Consider the following 24,822-nt stretch of genomic DNA (forward strand, 5'->3'; position numbering starts at 1 on the left):
TGCTCAAGAGGATGATTACGGGGGGACGGATTTGTGTTTAAAAAAAAACAGTTTGTTATAGAAGCAGAGAAGCATTTATTAACTATCGCTGCCAACATTGTTTATTAGTTTTCCTTTTGGTTCTGGCAGCTCGGAGCTTTATTTTTCAGTTTTTAAATTAAGTTAATGTATATTTTATGTATTATCCTTGTTTCAATGTACTTTATATATTCTTATGAGGTCTGATCTGCTATATATATATATATATATATATATATATATATATATATATATATATATATATATATATATATGTGTGTGTTTCATGCATTTTATGCGTTTTAATCTTGGCGTCGTCTTCCCGGGTCAAATTGACCACGTCTGTTTTGACTGTTCCTCCCTTCCTTATTTCCTTCCTTCTGTCCTTCCTTCCTCCCTCCCTCCTTCTGTCCTTCCTCTCCTTCTTTCTTTCCTCTGTCCGTCCCTTCCTTCTTCCTACCTTCCTTGTTTCCTCCCTCCCTCCTACCTTCCTTCTTTCCTCCGTCTTCCCTTCATTCCTTCCTTCCTCTCATTCTTTCTTTCCTGTCCTTCCTCCCTTCCTTCTTTCCTCCGTCCTTCCTTCCTTCCTTTCCTTCCTTCCTTCCTCCCTTCCTTTCCTTACTTCCTTCTTCTTTCCTTACCTCCTTCCTTCCTTCCTCTCCTTCTTTCTTTCCTCTGTTCTTCCTTCCTTCCTTTCTCCCTTCCGTCCTCCTTCCCTTCCTCCTTCCTTCCTTCCTCCCTTTCCCTCCCTTTTTCCTTCCTTCTTCCTTCCTCCCTCCTTCCCTTCCCCCCTCCTCTCTTCCATTCACCCTTCTTCCTCCCTTCCTTCCTTGACTCAAGGACAAAAGGAGGGTTAAAGCTATTAATACACCTGCTAATTAATAAATAAATGCAAATACCATGACTGGACATTGAATTATCATTATTTAACCAAAGCCACAATCTTAACCAAGTGTCTTTTTAGCATCCATCCACTCTTTAACTAACATTTATGACCACATGTGTGCACCTGAAAACTGAGCCGACCTTTATTAGATCATCAGTAATTCGCTCCGGTTTTAAATCTAGTGTGATTTCCGATGTCAAGTAGCGAGAAATTGGGGGTTATTTGACTCTTAGCCTATTTAGTTTTAAAGAGATTACTGTAACGGATATTCCAATCTGCCACTACACTTAGTCGTTATTCAAATTACTAAATGTAATGTCAATAAAATCAACATAATATATAAGGTGGAAGAAGGAAAGCCCCCTCTTCCCCCCCCCCCCCCCCCCCTCAACATGTTTAAGAAAGACTAATTTCTCCCACAAAGCCCAGCATTACAAACACTAAGTGCATATTTGGTCATTGCATCTAAAGGGGCCATCATGATCACATAATGTGCTCCGGAGGCACAGACACATTTATTCCCAACAACAACACACAAAAAAACTGTTTTCATACTTCTTCGACAGGAAACCTTGCATTCGCATAACACTTAACCACAACCAACTCCAATCTGATTAATGCTTAAACCAATTACAACCCCCCCCCCCCCTTCCCCCCTCCTCCCCCAATTAGAGGACATTACCAGGTTAAGAGCTTTAATTTATCTTCCTCTGATTTTTTTTTTTTTTTTTAACATGAAGTATCTGTGGATGTTTACAAGCAGATTTATTGACATACTTTGCTATGTGAGGGGGGGGGGGGTGAGGGTGGGGGGGGGGTAAGAGGACTTATCATACAAACTAAATATGCTAGTGTGATTCTTGGGAACGACATCGTGATCTAAGTTTCTAATTAAGAAGCAGAGAGAGAGAGAGAGAGAGAGGGAGAGGGAGAGGGAGAGGGAGAGGAGAGAGAGAGAGAGAGAGAGAGAGAGGGAGAGAGAGAGAGAGAGAGAGAGAGAGAGAGAGAGAGAGAGAGAGAGAGAGACACATCACTCAGCTCCTCAGCCGTAATGTTGGCCCGTAATGCCCTGTGTGGTCTCAATTACACTTTCCATGATGTAGAATAACAGCATTACCAGCAAAGCAAGACATGCATTCATATACTTGTAATTAAATAAAATCCAAATCAAGATCAAGACCTTGAGCTACATTCATTTAGACGGATGCGAATGGGGGGGGGGGGAGAGGGGGGGGGCGCTGCTGACCCCTCGGTTGATTCTTAAAGAGACAGAGTCCAAAGGTCGGCGTCACTGTAAACACATTTTTCACATGTTGATGATCAAAGAAGGAAGGAAGGAAAGGAGGAAGGAAAGGAAGGAGGAAGGAGGGAAGGAAAGGAGGGAATTAAGGAAAGGAGGGAGGAAGGAAAGGGAGAAGGAGGGAAGGAGGAAGGAAAGAAGGAAGGAAAGGAGGGAGGAAAGAAAGAGAGAAGGAGGGAAAAAGGAAGAAGGAAAGGAGGAAAGAAGAAAAGAGGGAGGAAAGAAAGAGACAAGGAGGAAAGAAGAAAAGAGGGAGGACAGAAAGAGACAAGGAGGGAAAGTGGTAGGAAGGGAGGGGGGGAAGGAGGGAAGGAAAGGAGAGAAGAAAGAAAGAGAGAAGGAGGGAAGGAAGGAAAGAAAGACGGAGGGAATTAAAGAAAGGAGGGAAGGAAAGGAGGGATGAAGGAGGAAGGAATGATGGAAGGAGGAAGGAAAGAAGGAAGGAAAGGAGGGAGGAAAGAAAGAGAGAAGGAGGGAGGAAGGAAGGAAGGAAGGAAGGAAAGGACAAAGGAAGGAGGGAGGAAGAAGGAAGAAGGAAGGAAAGGACAAAGGAAGGAGGGAAAGGACAAAGGAAGGAGGGAGGAAGAAGGAAGGAAAAAGAAAGGAAGGAAAGGAGGAAGGAAGGAAGGAAGGAAGGAGGGAATTAAGGAAAGGAGGGAGGAAAGAAAGGGGAGAACGAGGGAAGGAGGAAGGAAAGAAGGAAGGAAAGAAGGGAGGAAAGAAAGAGAGTAGGAGGGAAGAATGAAGAAGGAAAGGAGGAAAGAAGAAAAGTATATTTCCACTTATAGAAATGTACTTACAAGCAAATTATATAAATAGTAGGTTATAGAGGAAGGGGGGGGGGGGGGGGGTTAGGGTTATGGTGGTGGGGGGGGGGGGGTTATAACATTGATGAGTCCTTTAGATCACTGAGTTTAACTCTTACACACTGTTCACAATATGAGTCATAATTAGTCTCTATTCCTCATCTCTTATTAATACATGTTTGATTAATCCTTAATGAAGCTGTAAGAGAGCAAACAGAGTATTATATATATGTATTATATAAACGTATTTATGCTCCACCAGAACATTTTATAGAATATGAAAAATACCAATAATATGAAGATAGAGGTCTAATGTGTGTATTTATATGCATATGGGTCAATGATGTTTATTTAGTGTCCAAGTGGTTTAGTTTAAATGTGGACCCAGCATCAAATTTCTGCTTTTAATCCATTTTGAGAGAATATATTAGGAGGATTATGGTAAAAATGTCTAAGTGGTGTAACCATAAAAACTAATTCAACTTGCTTAAAACGCTATATATCTCAATAAAACACCATATCAACTAGTTTGGCATGATCTTACATTATAACCTTTTATATTAAATAAAGGTAATGGAATACCTTCTTTTGTGGTTACACCATTTGACATTTTCAGAAGCATTCAGTCTCCTGCAAATGTCATTTCAAATGATATAAAACCATTTTAACAAACTTGATGCTGTTTTTAAGATATTTGAAATGCCTTATGGGTCAGTGATGGGGTTTTTTTGTGGACCCAGCATCAAATTTCTGCTTTTTATCCATTTTTAGAGAATATATTAGAGGATTATGGTAAAAATGTCTAAGTGGTGTAACCATAAAAACTTTAAACTTTGCTTAAAAACAGTAAATAGTCAATAAAACACCATATCAACTAGTTTGGCATGATCTTACATTATAACCTTTATATTAAATCAAGCTAATGGATTACAATTGATCTAAATATTACATTTAATCATCTGGGTAACCATGGAGATCAGGAACCATTTACAGTAATTATTAGTGCAAGTTCAGTCTTACTTTTGGTTAAAAATGATGTAAATGTCATTTCAAATGATATAAAACCAACAAAAATACAAAAATGTACATTTTAGCAATCCTGATGCTGTTTTAAGACTATATTTAAAGATATTGTTTGAATTACTCATTTTACCAACCTTTATTTAAGCTCACACATGCAGGTGAATGTTTGGAAATTTGAGGTTTTTGAAAAATGTCTAAGTGGTGTAACCATAAAGACCTTAAACTTGCTTAAAAACACTATATATCTCAATAAAACAATGAATCAACTAGTTTGGCATGAACTTACATTATAACTTTTTATATTAAATAAAGGTAATGAAATACAATTGTTCTAAATATTATATTTAATCTGGAGAATCATGGCGATCAGGAAACCTTTACAGTAATTATTAGTATAAATTCAGTCTTACTTTTGGTTTAAAAATGGTGCATTATAACTTTTTATATTAAATATTACACTTAATCTGGGGAATCATGTGGAAATATTTCAAGTAATTATTAATATAAGTCCACTTAAATACACTGTAGGTGGATAAAATACTAAATATTTATCATTCTTTTGTGGTTACACCATTTGACGTTTTCAGGAGCATTCAGTCTTACTTTTGTTTTTTTAAATGGTGCAAATGCTGCTTTTAAAACTATTTTTTAAAGATATTATTGAATTGCTCATCTTGCCAACTCGTATTTGTTAATGATCCATATATAAGAATGTGTGTCAGCTGCACAAATAATACAAATTAATTCATTATATTTCCATTTTTGTGCACTCTGGGTCACATTTAGGAAAGGCCTAAACAGTATGTAAGGGTTAAAATCTGTGTTGCATCCTCACTAATAGTACAAATAATGTTAGAGCCAGTAGAAATGTCTGAACATATGCAGGAATGTGTCAGGTTGTGTGTATAACAGATGCATCCTCATACTGTTTAATCATTCAGGAGAAGTGCTATGAATCTGTTTTGTAATACTAAGCTTTTCATTGGGAGGTAAACTTTTTAAATGGAAATGTCAAAACAGAATAAACATAGCTTAGAAAGAAAAAATAAAAAAAGCTTCATTTCTCTAACTCTTGCATTGTATGAAACAGAGCAGGGTCAGTGTAGCAGAGAGAGAGGATGTATTTGCAATCTGTCCGAGTAACAGAACAGAACAAATAACACACTCACTTTTGTTTTTACTAATTGCACTTTTCTTTTTTTTTCTCCCCTAGCTGGAAAAAACTCTTTTTACTGCTGCTGCTGAGAATACTGAAACAATTATTATTATTTTTAATCAAATATTTGATCAAGAGAAGAAGAAGAAGAAAAAATGCATTTATGAAGCCAAACCAATGTTTAACTGCTTCTAGCTTTCTATATATATATATGAGTGTTTCCTGCCTTCTTTATATTTAACCTTCCTGTCGTCCTCCCTCCTTTCCTTCCTTTCTTCCTCCTTCCTTTGTCCTTTCCTTTCTACTTCCTTTCTTCCTCCCTCCTTCCTTCCTTCCCTCTTTCCTTCACTCCTTCCTTCCTTCCTTTCCTTCCTTCCTCCCTCCTTCCTTTGTCCTTTCCTTCCTACTTCCTTCATTCCTCCCTCCTTTCCTTCCTTCCCTCCTTCCTTCCTTCTTTCGTCCTTTCCTTCCTTCCCTCTTTCCTTCCTTCCTTCTTTCCTCCTTCCCTTCCTTCCCTCTTTCCCTCCCTCCTTCCTTCTTTCCTTCCTTCCTCCCTCTTTCCTTCCTTTGTCCTTTCCGTCCTACTTCCTTTCTTCCTCAATTTTTCCTCCCTCCTTCCTTCCTTCTTTCTTCCTTTACTTCCTTCCCTCTTTCCCTCTCTCCTTCCTTCCTTCCTTCCTTTCCTTCCCTCTTTCCCTCCCTCCTGTCCTCCCTTCTTCCCTCCTTCCTCCTTCATTTCCTTCCTCCCTCCTTCCTTTGTCCTTTCCTTCCTTCTTCCTTTATCCTTCCTTCCTCCCTTCCTCCTTTCCTTCCTTTATCCTTTCTTTATCCTTCCTTCCTTGACTCGAGGACAACAGGAGGGTTAAATAGGTATAAGTTGAACATATTTTGGTTTTGTGTCCTATGTTGGACGTCATAAGCAATCTGAAGATGTCAACTTATGCTCTGATATTTTGCAGAGTGCATGAATGAAAGTCTCCTTACTCTAAAATCACTGCTTTCACTCGTTCACCTACAGACAGAGGAGCTATTTTATGAACCCAGACGTTTATATCGTGCATTGGCCCACTGGAGTAAAAGCAACACTGCAACAGAAACCACACAAACAAATTACACCATCCAAAAAACACAACAGGAAAACGGCTGAAATCGTCCTTGATGTCACTCATCAATCACAGACGGAGGCTCCGATCGCGCCTCGCCCACTCTGTTTCATTTGCAAATCATTTGTTGACGCTCTCCCAGCAGTCGGCATGCAGAGGTCACGCAGATGGAGCTCTATCTCTGCCTGCGTCACCCCCCATCTACCTGCATGGGCGCCCGGCCCCGCGGTCCCTGCCCTGGATGGAGGTTGCGATGGCTCGGGGGCGGGTGGTACGAGTAAGTGTTGTCGTTTGCCTCAGCATGGAGCGCCGATGCTAATGGACTCGCGCAGGAGTCCAAGGCTAGATTGGTTATTTCGGGGGTCTTAATTCAGCCATTAACGTTTCATTAATGCACTGTCCTACTGCTCGCCTGCACCGCGGCCTGCCGGCTGCTGCCTGTTGATGAATGCTGCAGGCTGCAAAAACATCAACGCTCACTCAAGGTGGATGGTCGCCTCTGTATGTGTGTGTGTGTGTGTGTGTGTGTCAGTGAGTGTGCATATTTTTTACTTAGCTTTATTACTACTGCTTTATAACACACAAGGTTGGAAGGTTACTTTGGAAATGTTATAGGTTAGAGCTTACTAGTTAATCTATTTAAAATATAATAAGTAATTGCATTATTTCAAATACACACAGTTAAAGTCCGTGTAAAGTGAGAATAAATATGTTTTCTGAGTTTGACATATACCACAGAAAAGTGTGTTGTTAACCACCCTGCCAAATTTGAATGATAAAAAAATTGCCAAATATATGAAATTAGGCTTCAAAGTTGTATAAAACTCTCTCTCTCTGCTCCCTGAAGCCCAGCCCCCTACCAAATGTCACCTGTCAATCAAAGTCACCACCTCTACCAGAAACATGAACACTACGTCTGAGAGCTTTCTGCTGCTAACTCAGTTGCTAGCTCGGCGGCTAACTCGGCTGCTAGCTCAGTGGCTAACTCGACTATTGACTCGGCTGCTAGCTCGGCGGCTAACTCGGCTGCTAGCTCAGTGGCTAACTCGACTATTGACTCGGCTGCTAGCTCGGCGGCTAACTTGGCTGCTAGCTCAGTGACTAACTCGACTATTGACTCGGCTGCTAGCTCGGCGGCTAACTCGGCTGCTAGCTCAGTGGCTAACTCGACTATTGACTCGGCTGCTAGCTCGGCGGCTAACTTGGCTGCTAGCTCAGTGACTAACTCGACTATTGACTCGGCTGCTAGCTCGGCGGCTACTCAGCGGCTAACTCAGCTAACGGTAGACAGTGCCTGCCTAAATGTATTTATACCTCTACAGCAGCAGGGGCGGGTTTATGCAAGTCTAGCTCCACAATTCAAATCTAAATGGTTGAAATGCTTTTTACACCACCTTTTCTAGAAATACATTTATGACCTATTTAATGTGTTTAGAATAAAATGTCTGAATTCACTTTACACAGTCTTTAACGTATAATCCAGGGACTCTCACTGTTAACTTCCTGTATCAGCCTACAGAAGGTTATTTTTACCTGTAAGACTCACGTTTTTTGGGGGGGGTTTGCCTTTTTATAGGACACAAAGAAAGCCGACAGGAAACAAGGAGCGAGAGAGAAACTGGTGTGCAGATGTGCAGATGTGAGGCAAGAACAGTAAGCACTCAGCTGCCAGATGTTTTAATGCTGTTTTTCATCATTCGTGATATAAAAAAAAAGACTCACAAAAGATTTACATACAGAGAAATAATAAAAAAAGCTGTATTATGGTCACAGTCAGGCGCGTCCTGATTGGGTCATGTTAGGGGATACAGATTACTAGTTACTTTATTTAAAATGTAAAAAGTAATGTAAATATTTCAATTACTGTATTCATTAGTTCATGTAGATTTTAGAATATAAAATAAAGATATTTGTTGAATAAAGTGAGTTTATTTGGTACTGTGACTCCATTTAAAGCCCACATCATGATTTATTTACTAAATATATAGAAAAATATTGATTTCAAAGAATTAAAAACAGCAATATATGTATTCAGTAAAACCCTCCTGAGCAAAATCTTAAAGGACTGACTTCAGATGTTTTAATTAAATTACATGTAACTAGCTATTCCCCAACACTGAAAACACATTATTATACATGATGCAGATATAAGTTCAACCTTTATTCTGAAAATCTTTAATGTCCACTTATATATTCTATGGCATGAAGTTCATTTCATTATATATATACATCATTTTCTTGAGTGTAGAAAGTGATAAAAGCAGATATACAATGAGTTTTGCCTTTAATATATTAATATATGTTAAAACGCTGGGGAGAGTTATTAGTTATGCTTTTATTTGTGATTACAGGGCTTTGTTTAATTATTCCATTCTCTTTAACCCTCCTGTTGTCCTAGAGTCAATGAAGGAAGGGAGGAAGAAGGAAGGAAAGGAGGGAAGGAGGAAGAAGGAAGGAAGGAAGGAAGGAAGGAAGGAAGGAAGGAAGAAGCAAGGAAGGAAGGAAGGGAGAAGGAAGGAAAGGAGGGAGGGAGGAAGGAAAAAAAGGGGAAGGAAGGAAGAAGGAAGGAAAGGAGGAAGCAAAGGAGGAAGAAGAAAGGAAAGAAGGAAGGAAGGAAGGAAAGAAAGGGGGAAGGAAGGAAGGAAGAAAGGAAGGAAAGGAGGGAGGAAGGAAGGAAGGAAGGAAGGAAGGAAGGAAGGAAGGAAGGAAGGAAGGAAGGAAGGAAGGGAGAAGGAAGGAAAGGAGGGAGGAAGGAAGGAAGAAAAGGAGGGATGGAGGAAGGAAGGAAGGAAAGAAAGGAGGAAGCAAAGGAGGAAGAAGAAAGGAAAGAAGGAAGGAGGGAGGGAAGGAAGGCAGGAAGGAAATAAGGAAGGAAAGGAGGGAAGGAAAGAAGGAGGGAGGGAAGGAAAGGAGGAAGAAGAAAGGAAAGAAGGAAGGAGGGAGGGAAGGAAGGAAGGAAAGGAGGAAGAAGGAAGGAAAGGAGGAAGCAAAGGAGGAAGAAGAAAGGAAAGGAGGGAGGAAGGAAAGAAAGGGGGAAGGAAGGAAAGAAGGAAGGAGAGGAGGAAGAAAAGGAGGAAGAAGAAAGGAAAGAAGGAAGGAGGGAGGGAAGGAAAGAAGGAGGGAGGGAAGGAAAGAAGGAGGGAGGAAAGGAAAGAAGGAAGGAGGGAGGGAAGGAAGGAAAGGGGGGAAGGACAGAAGGAAGGAAGAAAGGGTCAATTTGACCCGGGAGGACGATACGAGGGTTAAAAAGGGTGAGCAGATATAAAGCTATCACATAATGTCTCTCAGTGGTTGTCATGGGAGCCAGATGTGTGCAACAATTTCCTTTTGAGCTAAACCTGTAGTGGGGTTATCTCATCTTTGCAAGACTTACTTATGGGAACTGTAGTCCAAAAAAAAAGAGGATATATATATCTACAATTTTTGAATAATGCAATATCACCTCCGTCGTAATCTCAATGCTGATGCAGGAATTAAGTGTTTACTCTGAGCTTGTACTGTTGTATCAAATGCATACATACACACAGCACAGGAATATTTGTGTATGCAAATCACTCTCAGTCTATTATGCTCAAGGCGGTATCAGTTGCTAAGGTATTCGGCTGATAATGAACACAGGATATACGTGTAAGTGTGTGTGTCTAAGTGTGTGTGTGTGTGTGTGTGTGTGCATGCCGACGACGTCCTATCCAACAAGTTTAACACAATATTCTAATTAGACATCTATGTTTATTTAATGCGTCCTGAGTAAATTAGTTGTATAAAATTATGACTAATTAAGTGCTGCATTAATAACTGAAGCAGCAATGGCAGCCTTTTCTGCTGCTGCACACACACACACACACACACACACACACATATATATATAGGTAATCATGGTATCTATGTCACTCATTAAGCTTTTTTGATCATGGTGACATGACAGATGATAATATATGCTCTAATCTACATGCCGAAGCTGTTGCATGTTTTATTTATTTAGAAATGTAACACCTGCTACTAAATTCGGAGTACTGGTTTTAATACATTAAAGCAACAGAGGTGTCAAACTCATTTTCATTCAAGGGCCACATTCAGCCCAATTTGATATCTGATGTGGGCCGGATCATTAAAAAGATGGAAGGGAGGAAGGAAGGAAGGAAAGAAGGAAGGAAGGATGGAAGGAAGGAAGGAAGGACGTAAATATCGAAGGAAGGAATTAAGGAAGGACAGATGGAAGAAAAGAAAGAAAAGAAGACAGGAACGAAAGAAGGAAGGAAGGAAGGAAGGAAGGAAGGAAGGGAAGAAAGACAGGTGAATGGACAAAAGAGAAGAAAAGATGGAAGGAAGGAAGGAAGGAAGGAAGGAAGGAAGGAAGGAAGGAAGGAAGGAAGGAATGAAGGGAAGAAAGACAGGTGAATGGACAAAAGAGAAGAAAAGATGGAAGGAAGGAAGGAAAGAAGGAAGGAAGGAAGGAAGGAAGGAAGTAGGAAAAGAAGACAGGACGGAAATATGGAAGGATGTAAGAAAAGATGGAAGGAAGGAAGGAATGAAATAAAGACAAGAAGGCAAGTGGGCCAGATTGGACCCCTTGGTGGGCCAGTTCTGTCCCACGGGCCGCATGTTTGACACCCCTGCATTAAAATGTTTGATTGATGAGAAAATCCTTCCTTCCTTCCTAAGATGATAATTCAGTTATACAGTTTCCTCTTTTCTGAAGTCAAATTTAAAGACAAAATAATGAAGTGAAGATAAAGTGAAATGTGTCAATAGCTCTGAAAAAGGCAGCGTGTTACACATTTGTGACGGAAGGAAGGAAGGAAGGAAGGAAGGGAAGAAAGACAGGTGAATCGACAAAAGAGAAGAAAAGATGGAAGGAAGTAAGGAAAGAAGGAAGGAAGGAAGGAAGTAGGAAAAGAAGACAGGACGTAAATATCGAAGGAAGGAAAGATGGAAGAAAAGAAGGAAAAGAAGACAGGAACGAAAGATGGAAGGAAGTAAGGAAAGCTGGAAGAAAGGAAGGAGGGAAGGAAAGAAGGAAGGAAGGAAGGAAGGAAGGAAGGAAGGGAAGAAAGACAGGTGAATGGACAAAAGAGAAGAAAAGATGGAAGGAAGTAAGGAAAGAAGGAAGGAAGGAAGGAAGGAAGGAAGGAAGGAAGGAAGGAAGGAAGGAAGGAAGGAAGGAAGGAAGGAAGGAAGGAAGGACAGATGGAGGGAACATTTACCCTAACAGCTGAACTTGGTAAGAATGAAGTAAGTAAGGAAAGAAGGAAGGAAGGAAGGAGGGAAGAAAGACAGGTGAATGGACAAAAGAGAAGAAAAGATGGAAGGAAGTAAGGAAAGAAGGAAGGAAGGAAGGAAGTAAGTAAGGAAAGAAGGAAGGAAGGAAGGAGGGAAGAAAGACAGGTGAATGGACAAAAGAGAAGAAAAGATGGAAGGAAGTAAGGAAAGATGGAAGGAAGGAAAATAATGAAGTGAAAATGAAAGTGAAATGTATCAATAGCTCTGAAAAAGGCATCGTGTTACACATTTTGAGACTCAATGACAAAAAAGACAGACTATTGGCACGGCCTTAAAAACACATTTGATATTTCTGGATCAGTGAAGCTGTAGGTAGACTGTTCATCTGTCATTACTTAACAGTGAAGAAAAAAAAAAAAAAACTCAAAGTGCTACACGAGTGATTAATATCCGGCTTTATCGGATGTGTGTGTGATATATGAGATGGCTTGATAATCGACACTTAGTTTTGCCATATGGTTGGACCCGCCTGCCAAGGTACAAGGACTCAAAATATGGAGGTAAGCTCTTGGGGGACGGGAGGATAGCGTAAGCGCTTCCAAACAAATGGAAACAGAACATGGCTGTGATTTAAAATAATGACCTGAGCGGCTCCTGAATCCTTTTTCCAAGGACATGATAGCTGCTTTGTTCCAATTTTAAAGAGATTTAATGTTTAACAAATAAAAGGAAAAAAAAGAAAAAAAGAAAAAAAAGATGGATGATAGCTCGACGTGATTACAGATTAAGGTACGAATGGCGACACGTCCAAGGTTTGTATAGTAAATAAATGCTTTAAGCCCCCCGGGTCAAATTGACCCTATCTGTTTTGACTCTTCCTTCCTTCCTTCCTTCCTCCTTTCCTTCCTTCCTTCTCCCTCTCTCTGTCCCTCCCTCCTTTCCTTCCTTCTTCCCTCCCTCTGTCCCTCCCTCCTTTCCTTCCTTCTTCCCTTCCACCTCCCTTCCATCCTTCCTTCCTTCCTTCCTTCCTTCCATCCTTCCCTTCCACCTTGCTTCCTTCCTTCCTTCCCTCATTCCTTTCCTTCCTTCTTCCTCCCTTCCTTCCTTGACTCAAGGACAACAGGAGGGTTAAGATCATTTCCTGTATTCCTTCCTTCTTCCGTCCGTCCTTCCTTCCTTCTTCCTCTCTCCCTCCATCCCTCCCTCCTTTCCTTCATTCTTCCCTTCCACCTCCCTTCCATCCTTTCCTTCCTTCTCCCTCCCTCTGTCCCTCCCTCCCTCCTTTCCTTCCTTCTTCCCTCCCTCTGTCTCTCCCTCCCTCCTTTCCTTCATTCTTCCCTTCCACCTCCCTTCCTTCTTCCTTCCTCCCTCCTTTCCTTCCTTCTTCCTCCCTTCTTTCCTCCCTTCTTCCCTTCCACCTCCCTTCCTTCCTTCCTTACCTCCTGTCCTTCCTTCTCCCTCCCTCCCTCCCTCCCTCCCTCCTTCCTTCCTTCTTCCCTCCCTCCTTTCCTTCCTGCTCCCTCCTTTCCTTCCTTCTTCCCTTCCACCTCCCTTCCATCCTTCCCTACCTCCTTTCCTTCTTTCTCCCTCCCTCCGCCCCTCCCTCCTTTCCTTTCTTCTTCCCTTCCATCCTTCCTTCCTTCCTTCCTATCTTCCATCCTTCCCTTCCACCTCCCTTCCATCCTTCCTTCCTTCATTCCTTCCCACCTTTCCTTCCTTCTCCCTCCCTCCCTGTATTGTAGCTATAATACAAATGAACATGAGGTACTGTAGTTTCCCCATATGGGAAAGATTTGCTGCATGCCCTCCCATCACCTCACTTATATTAGACGATGCACAGCACGCCTCCCTAAAAACCTACACGTGTCAACAGAGGACAGTAATTGACAATCAAACCGCTCGAAACGTCCCTCAATGACTGTCAGCAGAGCAACCCAAAGTGCAGTAATAATCTCATCAGTGCCATTTTTAATAATCACACACTCTCACCATCACACAATCAATGTCCATCAAAGGCTCTGACATCACTCAGGACCAGTTTCTGACCAGTTACTGTATCCATGGAGGTTATAGATACAGGTTCATTTGCATACTGAACTCATAACTTTACATTATTTAACGTTAGATGTAACTATTTAAATTACTTCATCAAAGTAATGTAACTTATTAAATTTGATTACTTTTTCATCTGTTAGGGTAAGTGTTCCCTCCATGTGTGTTTCCTTCATTTATTCCTTCCTTCCTTCCTTCCTTCCTTCCTAAGATCTAAGTTAATCTGTTAGGGTAAGTGTTCCATCCATTTCTCATTTGTCTGTCCTTCCTTCCTTCCTTCCTTCCTTCCTTCCTTCTTTCTTTCCTTCTTTCCTTCCTTCCTTCCTTCCTTCCTTCCTTCCTTCTTTCCTTCCTTCCTTCCTAAGATCAATGCTATTAGCTGTTTGGGTAAGTGTTCCCTCCATCTGTCCTTCCTTCCTTCTTTATTTCCTTCGTTCCTTCCTTCCTTCTTTCCTTCCTTCCTTCCTAAGATCTAAGTTCAGCTGTTAGGGTAAGTGTTCCCTCCATCTGTCCTTCCTTCCTTCCTTCCTTCCTTCCTTCCTTCCTTCCTTCCTTCCTTCCTTCCTTCCTTCCTTCTTTCCTTCCTTACTTCCTAAGATATAAGTTCAGCTGTTAGGGTAAGTGTTCCCTACATCTGTCCTTCCTTCCTTCCTTCCTTCTTTCTTTCCTTACTTCCTTCCTTCCTACCATCTAAGTTCTTCTGTTAGGGTAAATGTTGCCTCCACCCGTCCATCCGTCCGTCATTGAGTAAACATACTGTCAAAATATCGATAGTGAGCCCTTGTGAGTAAACCCATTGAAAACCCTTTAAAGAGAAGAAGGATGAGCAAGCTGGCTCCGATCACCAACTGCTGAAACACACAAACACTACATCACCACCTGTTAGTCACCAGTTAATAGGTGTCGGCCTATCAAAAAGCTAAATCTGACATCCCTATTTACTCGCTGCCAAATGTGACTGGCATGCCAAAAAACAAAAGTGAACACAAACAAGTAAAACACAGGCACGGGTCGCATTAGGAGATTGGTTTCTGTTAAAGACCTCTGACAACACGTCTCTTGGACATTTTGGTGGAAGGTAAACAAAACAACTGGCGTGCTGCTGCCAACCTCGCGGCCCCAAGGCAGGCCTGTACTCACTTGGCGGCTGCCAATGGCGAGGGAATTCTCAAGCAGTCTGCTCTTCCATCCTGTGCCTGAAAACACAGCAGAGGAATACTGCTTATTTTAGACGAGGAGGAAGGGAGGAAGGGAGGAAGGGAGGGAGGGGAAGAGGGGAAAAAAAAGGACTTTATTCTCTTTTCATGTGACTCTTGAGCTGGGTAATTTTAAAAATTTGTTTATCCTTTTGCCCCTATTTTACTTCCTGTCTCATGATGTTCTCAAGACGTTGCCGCTGGCACCGATCAGAGCTGCAGCTTTGAATCCGAGGAGGATTCATCTTTGTTGGCTTATTATTCAAATAATTACCACTGTCTAACGAAGACCAATAAACAGTCGATCAGAAAAGAGCAAAGTCTTCCAGAATAAATATATATGCCAGAATCTTGTCATCCTACACTTGGGGGGGCTCCTGATAGGCTCAATGGATTTCAGATGGACAGGAAGTGCGGGGCTTTTGAAAGGATCTGTAATTCCAGGTGGCCAGGGAGTGTTTTGGCAGGCCCGACCTGAGCGAGGCCCGCGGATCGCCAAGAAAGGGGACCTGGAATAGGTGGAATGTTAATCATGGAGAGAGAAGAACATGTGTGACAAAGGGAATGGATGGAAAACACATGTCCCATTTCACACTTATTTACCTTTGACTGCCAAACCCCTGCCAGATTAAAGGAAGAAGAGGCGGAGAGGGGTGGAAGTAGGGATAGGGGGGGATTCGAGGGTGGGGGGGTGGGGGGGGGGGGGGTATGCAACGGCAAAGGTGGAACCCTTTAAAGTTTACCTCTTTGATGAAGACGCCAACTCTTTGATAGCATTTCAAACATTTGGGGGGGGAAAAGGAGGAAAGAGGAAACCTTGGCGGGATTGGAAAGTCGGGCCTTGGTGGTGGTGCAGCAGCGGTCCACTGACAAAGAGCTATGTGTAAAAGACAAAAGGGGGAGGGGGGGCAGGGGGCGGGGGGGGGGGGGGGGTGCTGATAAACTGCTGTTGAGGACAGAGAGACATTGTGCTTGTAGTGTGGTGTACACACGTTTTACAAATTAACACACCAAGAGGTCTGAACTACGAAATTAACCAATGTACTTCCTGTAAAAGATACGAGAAGAGCAATAAAAGTGGTTTTCACATCAATATATTGGCATTATTTTACATTTATAACTATATTTATATGCATTTTTGATCTGATCTGTTGCATAAAGCAGAATCAAACTGTTGAGCTCTTATTTCAAGATATAACTGTACCACATGTAGTAGTAAATGCTACTCATTTTACAGTATAAAGAGAAAAATGTGCAAGTTTTTCCTGTTTAATAAAGCAATAAAAGTGTTTTTTGCATCAATATATCGGCATTATATTGGATTTATAGCTGAATAAAACAGTTGAATTCTTATTTTAAGACAAAACTGTACCATATATAGTCTAAATGCTCCTCATTTTAGAGTATAAAGAGGAAAATGTGCAATATTATGCAAGTTTCCTGTTTAATAAAGCAATAAAAGTTATTTTCACATCAATATATTGTCATTATATTGGATTTATAACTGTATTTGAATGCATTTTTGATCTGATTTGTTGCATAAAGCAGAATGAAACTGTTTAATTCTTATTTTAAGATATAACTGTAGTATGTAGTAGTAAATGCTACTCATTTTAGAGTATAAAGAGGAAAATGTGCAATATTATGCAAGTTTCCTGTTTAATAAAGCAATAAAAGTGGTTTTTGCATCAATACATTGGCATTATATTGGATTTATAACAGTATTTGAATGCATTTTTGGTCTGATTTGTAACATCAAGCAGTTTAATTCTTATTTTGAGATATAACTGTACCATATGTAGTAGTAAATGCTACTCATCTTAGAGTATAAAGAGCAAAATGTGCAATATTATGCAAGTTTTTATTGTTTAATAAAGCAATTTATGCTGCTTTTTGGATATATATTGGATTGGGACACTGGATTTATAACTATATTTATATGCATTTTTGATCCGATCTGTTGCATAAAGCAGAATCAAACTGTTTAATTCTTATTTTAAGATATAACTGTACCACATGTTGTAGTAAATGCTACTCATTTGTGGAGTATAAAGTGGAAAATGTGCAATAATATAGCACATTATATAGTATATTTATTTAGGATATCTACATACATCATCACTGAATGTGTTAATGCCCGTCCTGCATGTGTTAATTCATCAGAAAAACAAGCTTATAAACAATTTTTTTTTTAATCAATGTGTAATAATGAGCAGCAGTGTGTGTGTGTGTGTGTGTGTGTGTGTGTGTGTGTGTGTGTGTGTGTGTGTGTGTGTGTGTGTGTGTTTTTAAAGGCAGCTTCATCTCATCTTATAAGTTGTTTGAAGCATGTCTTCTGTTGTATTTTTAATGGCTGCTGCGAGGCGAGTTTCCCCTGAAGGGACAATAAAGTAAAAAAGTGATCAAATCAAATTTGATATGAATGTACTTTTTTGTCTTCTTCTTCTTTTTTATGGTAGGTGCCTCTATATGTACTATTTAAAATGCAACAATACTTCCAGTGTATTAACAAATGAGGGTATTGTGAGCAGCTGCCACACTTAATTTACCTTGACATCACACATCAGCTCCAGAAAATCCTCCTCAGCTTTATATTGTGTATTTAAAAAAAATAAAAAATAAAAAAACGCCTCTTGTCACCCTAATTTTACTACTTCTGATGTTTCAACTTTAAAATATGAGCCCCTTGGTTCTTAATTATAAGGCTTTTTTTTTTTCTTTTATCATCCAACAGCTGCTTTTTTGAAAGATTGAGGAGGTGTTTTCTTTTAAAAAATCAACCGGACAATAATCCACATCGGAAATGTTTAATGCTCCAGGGTTAGATAGAGATGGAGAATATGTTCAATGTATTAATGGAAGTAAGGAAGGTGTGCTTGAATATGAATTTACCCGCTCACGAACCCCATCCAGTGGTAGACTCGGCGAAAAGAGAGAAAATGATAATACCCGTTTTTGATTTCCAGAGTGCAGCTTTTTCTTTTTCTTTTTCTTCCTCCTCCTCCCCCTCTTTCCACCATGACATGCCGTCTTAAACTGGAGGACATAAGCGCACTTTGAAAAAGACTGTTAAAAAGTGAGAGTGTGATTGGAGTTGAAAAGTTTGCAGCTGTAATGGTGGCTGTTTGAGATAAGTGTAACTTATTTCATTTGGCGGTGGTGTCACATGCTCTCGCTGCTTTGAAGTGGCAAATTAATGACAAGTGAGAACAGTAGCCATTCTGCAAAGAGAATGACCCCTTTTCTAATGGCTGTGTGGCACAGTGAGAGAGTCATCTGTCGGCCCCATCTAATTATGTGAATCGAGCAGTTTGAAAAGTGTCTTAAGGCTGTTTAGGAATAAAAGGGACATTTAAATGCAGAGCACTTTGAAAATTACAGATCCTTCAAAATACTTTCCACGGACACATCGCTACAGCGCCACACGCTCCTATTTTTTCTTCATCTCGTTAATTCTATGCTTTGAGAGTGCAGCCGGCATTCAGGAAAAGGAAAAGGAAAAAAAAAAATTTGGTAGATAGCTTCCCACTCCCACTCCTCCACCCCTCGACTCTTCCCAGCTTCTCGCTATTGTAAACACGACTCCTCTCCTAAAACTTCTTCTTCTATGAAACAATGCATCTCCTGTTCTGAATGTGATATTCATATATGCTATATATATATATACAGTGTGCCGCTCTGTCCGAGAGGAGCATCGTTCACACATGGAAACATTCCTGCACGGTTGTATAATTCATGATCCATGATCCGAAGGTCAATACTGATATTTTTGTGTTGCAGCTGCCACTTCTAAACACATTAAACTATATTTAAATTAGGCTATTTTTATGAATTATGAGCATTTACACCATCCTGGGAAACTTACTGACATCTCTAATGAATAAATACGATTTGCAAAGAAAATACGATTTTACAGCAGATTTGTTCTGCAGCTGGTTTTCGAAGGAAGGAAGCAAGGAAGGAAGGAAGAAAGGAGAAATTCTTTGAAATCAATATTTTTCTATATATTTAGTAAATACATCATGAAGTCACAGTACCAATTAAACCCACTTTATTCATCAAATATGTTTATTTTATATTAATGTATTTATTATTAGGAAGGAAGGAAGGAAGGAAGGAAGGAAGGAAGGAAGGAAGGAAGGAAGGAAGGAAGGAAGGAAGGAAGGAAGGAAGGAAGGAAGGAAGACTTACCCTAACAGATGAACTTATATGCTAGGAAGGAAGGAAGGAAGGAAGGAAGGAAGGAAGGAAGGAAGGAAGAAACATTAACCCTAATAGCTGAACTTAGAAACTTAGATGGAAGGAAGGAAGTGGAAGGAAGGACGGAAGGAAGGAAGGAAGTGAGGAAGTGACTCACAAGCTGATGTTAATATGTTTTAGTGTCAATATTTGCATGTGTGTAGATATGTTGCCTAGCAATGCAATTAACCTTAACCAATAAAGCTTTTTTTATATATGTATATGTCTATTTGGTCTCTTTTTCAAAATAAAAGCATGCAAATCTCAATAAAACCTGAGAAAAATTAGGTTTTAAAAGCCTTCCCTGCAGATTTAATAGTAATAGTTATTATATAATGTGTAATCTGATACAAGCAATGCCTCATAACAGCCATGCATGTATGTAGATATGTTGCCTAATGCATGTTTAAATACTAGAAAGCAATGCAATTAACCTTGACCAATAAAGCTTTTTTTTTATATGTATTCTATTTGGTCTCTTTTCAAAATAAAAGCATGCAAATCTCAATAAAACCTGAGAAAAATTGAGTTTTAAAGGCCTTCCCTGCAGATTTAATAGTATAACTACTGTATAATTTGTAATAAATGTTATATATTAGCATTAAGCCTGAAATCAGCCATCCTAGCATGCATATATTTAACTTGATATACCTCTAAGTACTAGAAAGCAATGCGTTCTTCATCAATCGTCACAACAAATTTGCAAAACTTTTCCCCCTTTTTTTCCGACTTCGACTTATTTCAGAGGTTAACCTGAACATCTTGCATTCAAAATTCAAAGCTTGGCTCCTTTTCTTCCCTTTGCTTTTGCTTTTCCTAATTATTATTTGATTTGCTCATTAGGCGCTGTGTTCGCCGTGCGTGCATCTGCTCAGATCGGGAAACCTTTTTTTTTTTTTTTGTATTTTCATGTGTGTTAGTGTGTGTGTGTGTGTGATTTCTCATATCTCGCCTTTAATTACAATCGCCTCGGCAACATTTGTTAACACTCGGACGTCTATGAATCCAATCCAGGGTGGTGTGATGTGTCTTAATGTACAGTACACGAGTGTATGTATGTAAGTAGAGAGCTTAGAAGTAGAGAAACAGGGAAACGTAGAATCAGTCTTTTTATTAAACTAACCCCACCGACCCTCTCATTTCTAGCAGCTGTCCCTGCGGATACACACCCTGCTTCCCTTCTCTTACCGAGTATGATGTGTGGATGAAGGCTCCTTTTTTTTTTTTTTTCTCCCGCGCCCATAATGACTGTACAGCAAGATTTTCAAGGGCCCCGCTCATGACAATCCCATTTTCTGTGTAATTTCATGGTTGTCTTCTTGAATGAAGATATTGGCTGCTCTGAAGCACGAGGTCAGAGTCTCCCTGCTCCGTTTTCTGGATTGTTCCGGAGTATGTTTCCCTTCACTTGATGAAAAGTAATTCATCATTTACACCCCTGAATTCTGCCATTTTTTTCTCTTTTTTTCCCCTCTCTCTCTCCCTAGTGCTACCGTCTTTCTTTTCAGTAACAACTTTCTTTCACCCCTCCTTGCCCCCCCCCCTTGCGGTACCTATGGCGGTGTTGAGAGATAGATAGGTTCAATACGACGGCAGGTCAGGCGTCCCCGAAAACAGGTTAGCCCTCCCAGGCCTCTGCGCTGCCCTCTCCTCGTGATAGAGTTTGTCACCTCTCTACCTCTGGAAGTCAAATCCTGTCAACTCGAGCATCCTTCAGTATCCCCGAAGTGGCTTTGGCACCCAGTGGGGCATGTGAGCTTAAAATTGATTTTTTTTTTTTTTTTTTTCCCCTCTCCCTCCTTTCCTTCTGTGTGTGTGTGTTTTTTTTTTCTTCCTCTCCTCGAGATCTGCCAGGTTCCCTTAAGGGAGGAAGTTGACAGCCAGTGGAAGCCTTCAGCCTATCATAAGGCAGCGGTGGTGTAAAAGACACCTAGGGAAACTTTCAGGAGGGGAGAGAGAGGGGGGGGGGGGGGGGGGGGGGGGGGGGCAAAGGTTTCTGACATGTTGAAGAGGAGGTGTAGGGTTGGGGAAGAGGAGAGGAAAGGAGATGCTGTTGCTAAGAGACCGGTAAGGTTTTTTCCTCTCCTCCTGCGTGGCCTCCTGACTGCTCTGCCAGAGTGAAATTAATTGACCCCCCCCCCCCCCCCCCCCCCACACCCTTCCAAAAAACTCACTTTTAATTGTTTTCATTTCATTACTGGCCTTCCTGCCCCAAAAAGAAAGTGCAAACATGTTTCCACAAAGCAATTCTCCTTTTTGCAAATATTGTTTTTTCATGCAAAAGTCTTTTAATCATTGCTCTCCTTTGCTGAGCGATGAAATAATTGGGCATACGTAGATTCCTTTGCATCTCCCTGACTGAACATATGTAATCGTGTGCATGTGTTAAAAGGGACTACTGAGGCACGATAAGGGATCACGTGACTTCCCACTTCTTCTTCTTCTTCTTTTTTTTTTCTTTTTTTTTAATGCCAGCTGGTAACATCTGTACGGTGTCCAGAGTCCAATCATAGAGTCTTTAATACTGAGAAGAGAGAGGAAACCCTTGAGACTTAAGAGAGACAGAACCTGATCATCCCGTCTCATCAAGGCTCTGGCTCTCCTGTGACCCTTTTCCCTCCGACGATGAATAAAAAAACCTTCCCTGCGCCCCGCTTCTCGGAAACTAATTCCCGGGTACTTAAGGAAATACAATGAGCTCAGATTGGTATCATCAGTAAATTACACCTATATGGCTCAGGCACCACCGCTGTCTGAATTCCACTCATTCAAGGAAATAGAAGCTCCTTCACGGCAGGAGCAGGAGATTATGTTAAGGTCCAATATGTTAAGGAAGCGATGACACACCTCCAATCAGTGTAAAATAGGACCTTTAAGACAGGTCGTTTAAAAAAAGCCCCTTACATCCAGAAGTCTGACGGGTGTTTGCACGAGATTATCGCTGCAGATTTCTTTGCACGGCAGGAGTTAAATTAGACAGCTACTACAAAAGCAGTCAAGGTGCATTAAGTTTGTTTCTACCTGGGAAAAAAAAAAAGTTAAATGTTAAATAAACATGACCTTTTCCTGTTAACAAGGTGTGAAAAATGCCGTTAATGCCTTTTAATGTGCTGAGAGAAATAAAAAGCTTTAATGGAAAGAAAACTTCACGGTTTCCATTTTGATTAATTCTCATGGTAATGAGGCTCATTATTTTTATCTGGAAGTTACCTGCTTAATCTAAATATCTGTTTTTTAATGGAGTATATCTTGGATTTAAAAAAAAAAAATATGGTGCTAATAATCAAAAGCGGATTTTATTGCTCACTTTATATTCATTAAACTCTGAACGGTGTATTCCTGCAGCACTGATATGCTCTATTATAATATTTTGTGTACTTCTATATTCATGATAACACTTTATATGCATGTTTTTGATCATTATGAAACTTTATAAACTTCTAGATAAGGTGACACTTACTTACAAAGATCTATTTTCTTTGTACCTCCACTAAAAAAAAAAAAATCTTAGAGTGTATATTTGCCGCAAGTCTGTCTTTTCCATCTTTCAATGAAAATATGGCTCATGCCCTCAGCAGACAAACAACACACACACACACACACACACACACTCTATTCGTCTTGCACATCTTCGCCTCGGAGCCACTGGAGCACCCAGGTGGCACCCAGGAGGCAAAGCAAAGGGGGGCATCAGGAGAAGAGGAGAAGGGGAATAGCCGCAGATCTGTGCGTGTTTGCCATGGCTGAACAAACTGAGTGTGGCTGTGTGTTAAGAGAAAGAGAGTGAAAGAGAGAGAGAGAGAGAGAGAGAGAGAGAAAAAAATACATGCACAGATGGATTTTCAGGGGTTGGGGGGGTTTGAAGAAGAGGAGGAGGGGGGGGGCATTGGGTTGTAAAATGGGGCAGAATCACATATCCCTCAGCTATGTTAAAGATAGTTGGCAGAGGGATTTGAGGCTGTATTGATGCCACTGCTGCTGCAGTCAGGTGCCACTCAGGTGATACATGGTGACATTTGTAGCTTGTGGAAAAGTTTACCCACAATGCATCACATCTGATTATTGTTGTTGGTTTTTGACATGTTTACTGAAATCTCCTTTTTTGTACATTTGTATTGTTTTAAATGCAATGAAGTGCTGAAGAGTGTCGAGAATGATGTGTGTAACGCATAAACATGTGTGGGTGTAAATCAAGAGTAGCTCATTATATATGTATATTTTCTGACAGGTGTATCACAATCAAAGCAATTTTAAAATCCTTAAAAATACTAGCAAGGCGTCTACAAAGCATCTGAAGGAAAAAAATGAGCTCCTACTGCAGCCGAAGTGTGCAGAGAGACAGATTAGACACATTAAAAACACCAAAATGAAGCTATACACTCACCTGCCTCTTTATTAGGTACACCAGTGCAATCTAATTCAATCCAATTCAACAACTCTGATGATGGTGTATTAGCTTGAATGGTGTTCCTATTATTTTGTCCACTCCATTAACATATAAAGGAGGGGGAAAATATTAGGAACACCTGTCAATATAATAACCTCAGTAATGAACATAAAGTTGAATTATCACCATTATTAGATTGAATTAGATTACACAGGTGTATTTAATGAAGTGGCTGTTGAGTGTTGAACATAATATAAATATAATATATAATAATATGCAATTTAATTCAATCCAATTCAACAAATCTGCTATAAAATCTACATTTATGAAGCTCATACAATTTCAGCTTTTGGTTAACACTGTAAAAAAAGGTGATAATTCTACTTAATCTTTATTATTGAGGTCATAATGAGTGGTAGTGGTGTATTAGGGTTATATTTTGTCCACTCCATTAACATATACTGTAAGAGAAGGGCAAAATATTAGGGACACCAGTCAATTATCACCTGTATTGGATTGAATTAGATTGCACGGGTGTATTTAATGAAGTGGCTACTGAGTGTAAATCATAATATTGAATATCAGAGATTAAACTGACAAAAGCACAAAGAGTTAAAAGGTCAGGAGTGCAGAAAGTGTAGATATTGATTCTATTAAACTGATTAATAACAAGAAAGGATGCTAGTTTCCAAGTGACCTGCACTGCTTCTTTGCAAATTAATAGCATGAAAATCTCAATAACTGAGAAAAATTAGGTTTTAAAAGCCTTCCCTGTAGACTTAATAGTAATAGTTACTGTATAATGTGTCATCTGATACAAGCAATGCCTCAAAACAGCCATGCATGTATGTAGATATGTTGCCTAATGCATGTTTAAATACTAGAAAGCAATGCAATTAACCTTGACCAATAAAGCTTTTTTTAAATATGTATTCTATTTGGTCTCTTTTTCAAAATAAAAGCATGCAAATCTTAATAACATTGAGACAAAAGCACAAAGAGTTAAAAGGTCAGGAGTGAAGAAAGTGTAGATATTGATGCTAGTTTGTAAGTGACCTGCATTGCTTCATCTCCACATAACCAAAATGATTTAAAAAAGGAAAAAACATGCTTTCTGAATGCACAAACTGAGAAAAACTTATTATATATATATATTTAAATGTGATTCTGGTTCCAGTTGACAGTCTTACAGGAAGCACCTGAGCTGTCTGAGGTCAGAAAACATCCTGCACACACTGCTTATCTGCACCTTGAAATGTGGTTTCAAATGCATTATTGTGTGTGTGAGAGGGAGACCGATGCCTTGACCTGTCTGATTTCATTCATAATTCCCCCCCCTCCCTCCCCAAAACTGTGCAGAGCAATTTTGGGGATGCAAACCCACCTTCTCTAATATTTAGGTGATCATTTGTGCACTTTATTATATTTTTATGCTA

This window comes from Scomber japonicus, chromosome 24 (genome assembly GCF_027409825.1).
Source record: "Scomber japonicus isolate fScoJap1 chromosome 24, fScoJap1.pri, whole genome shotgun sequence".
Taxonomy (NCBI): domain Eukaryota; kingdom Metazoa; phylum Chordata; class Actinopteri; order Scombriformes; family Scombridae; genus Scomber; species Scomber japonicus.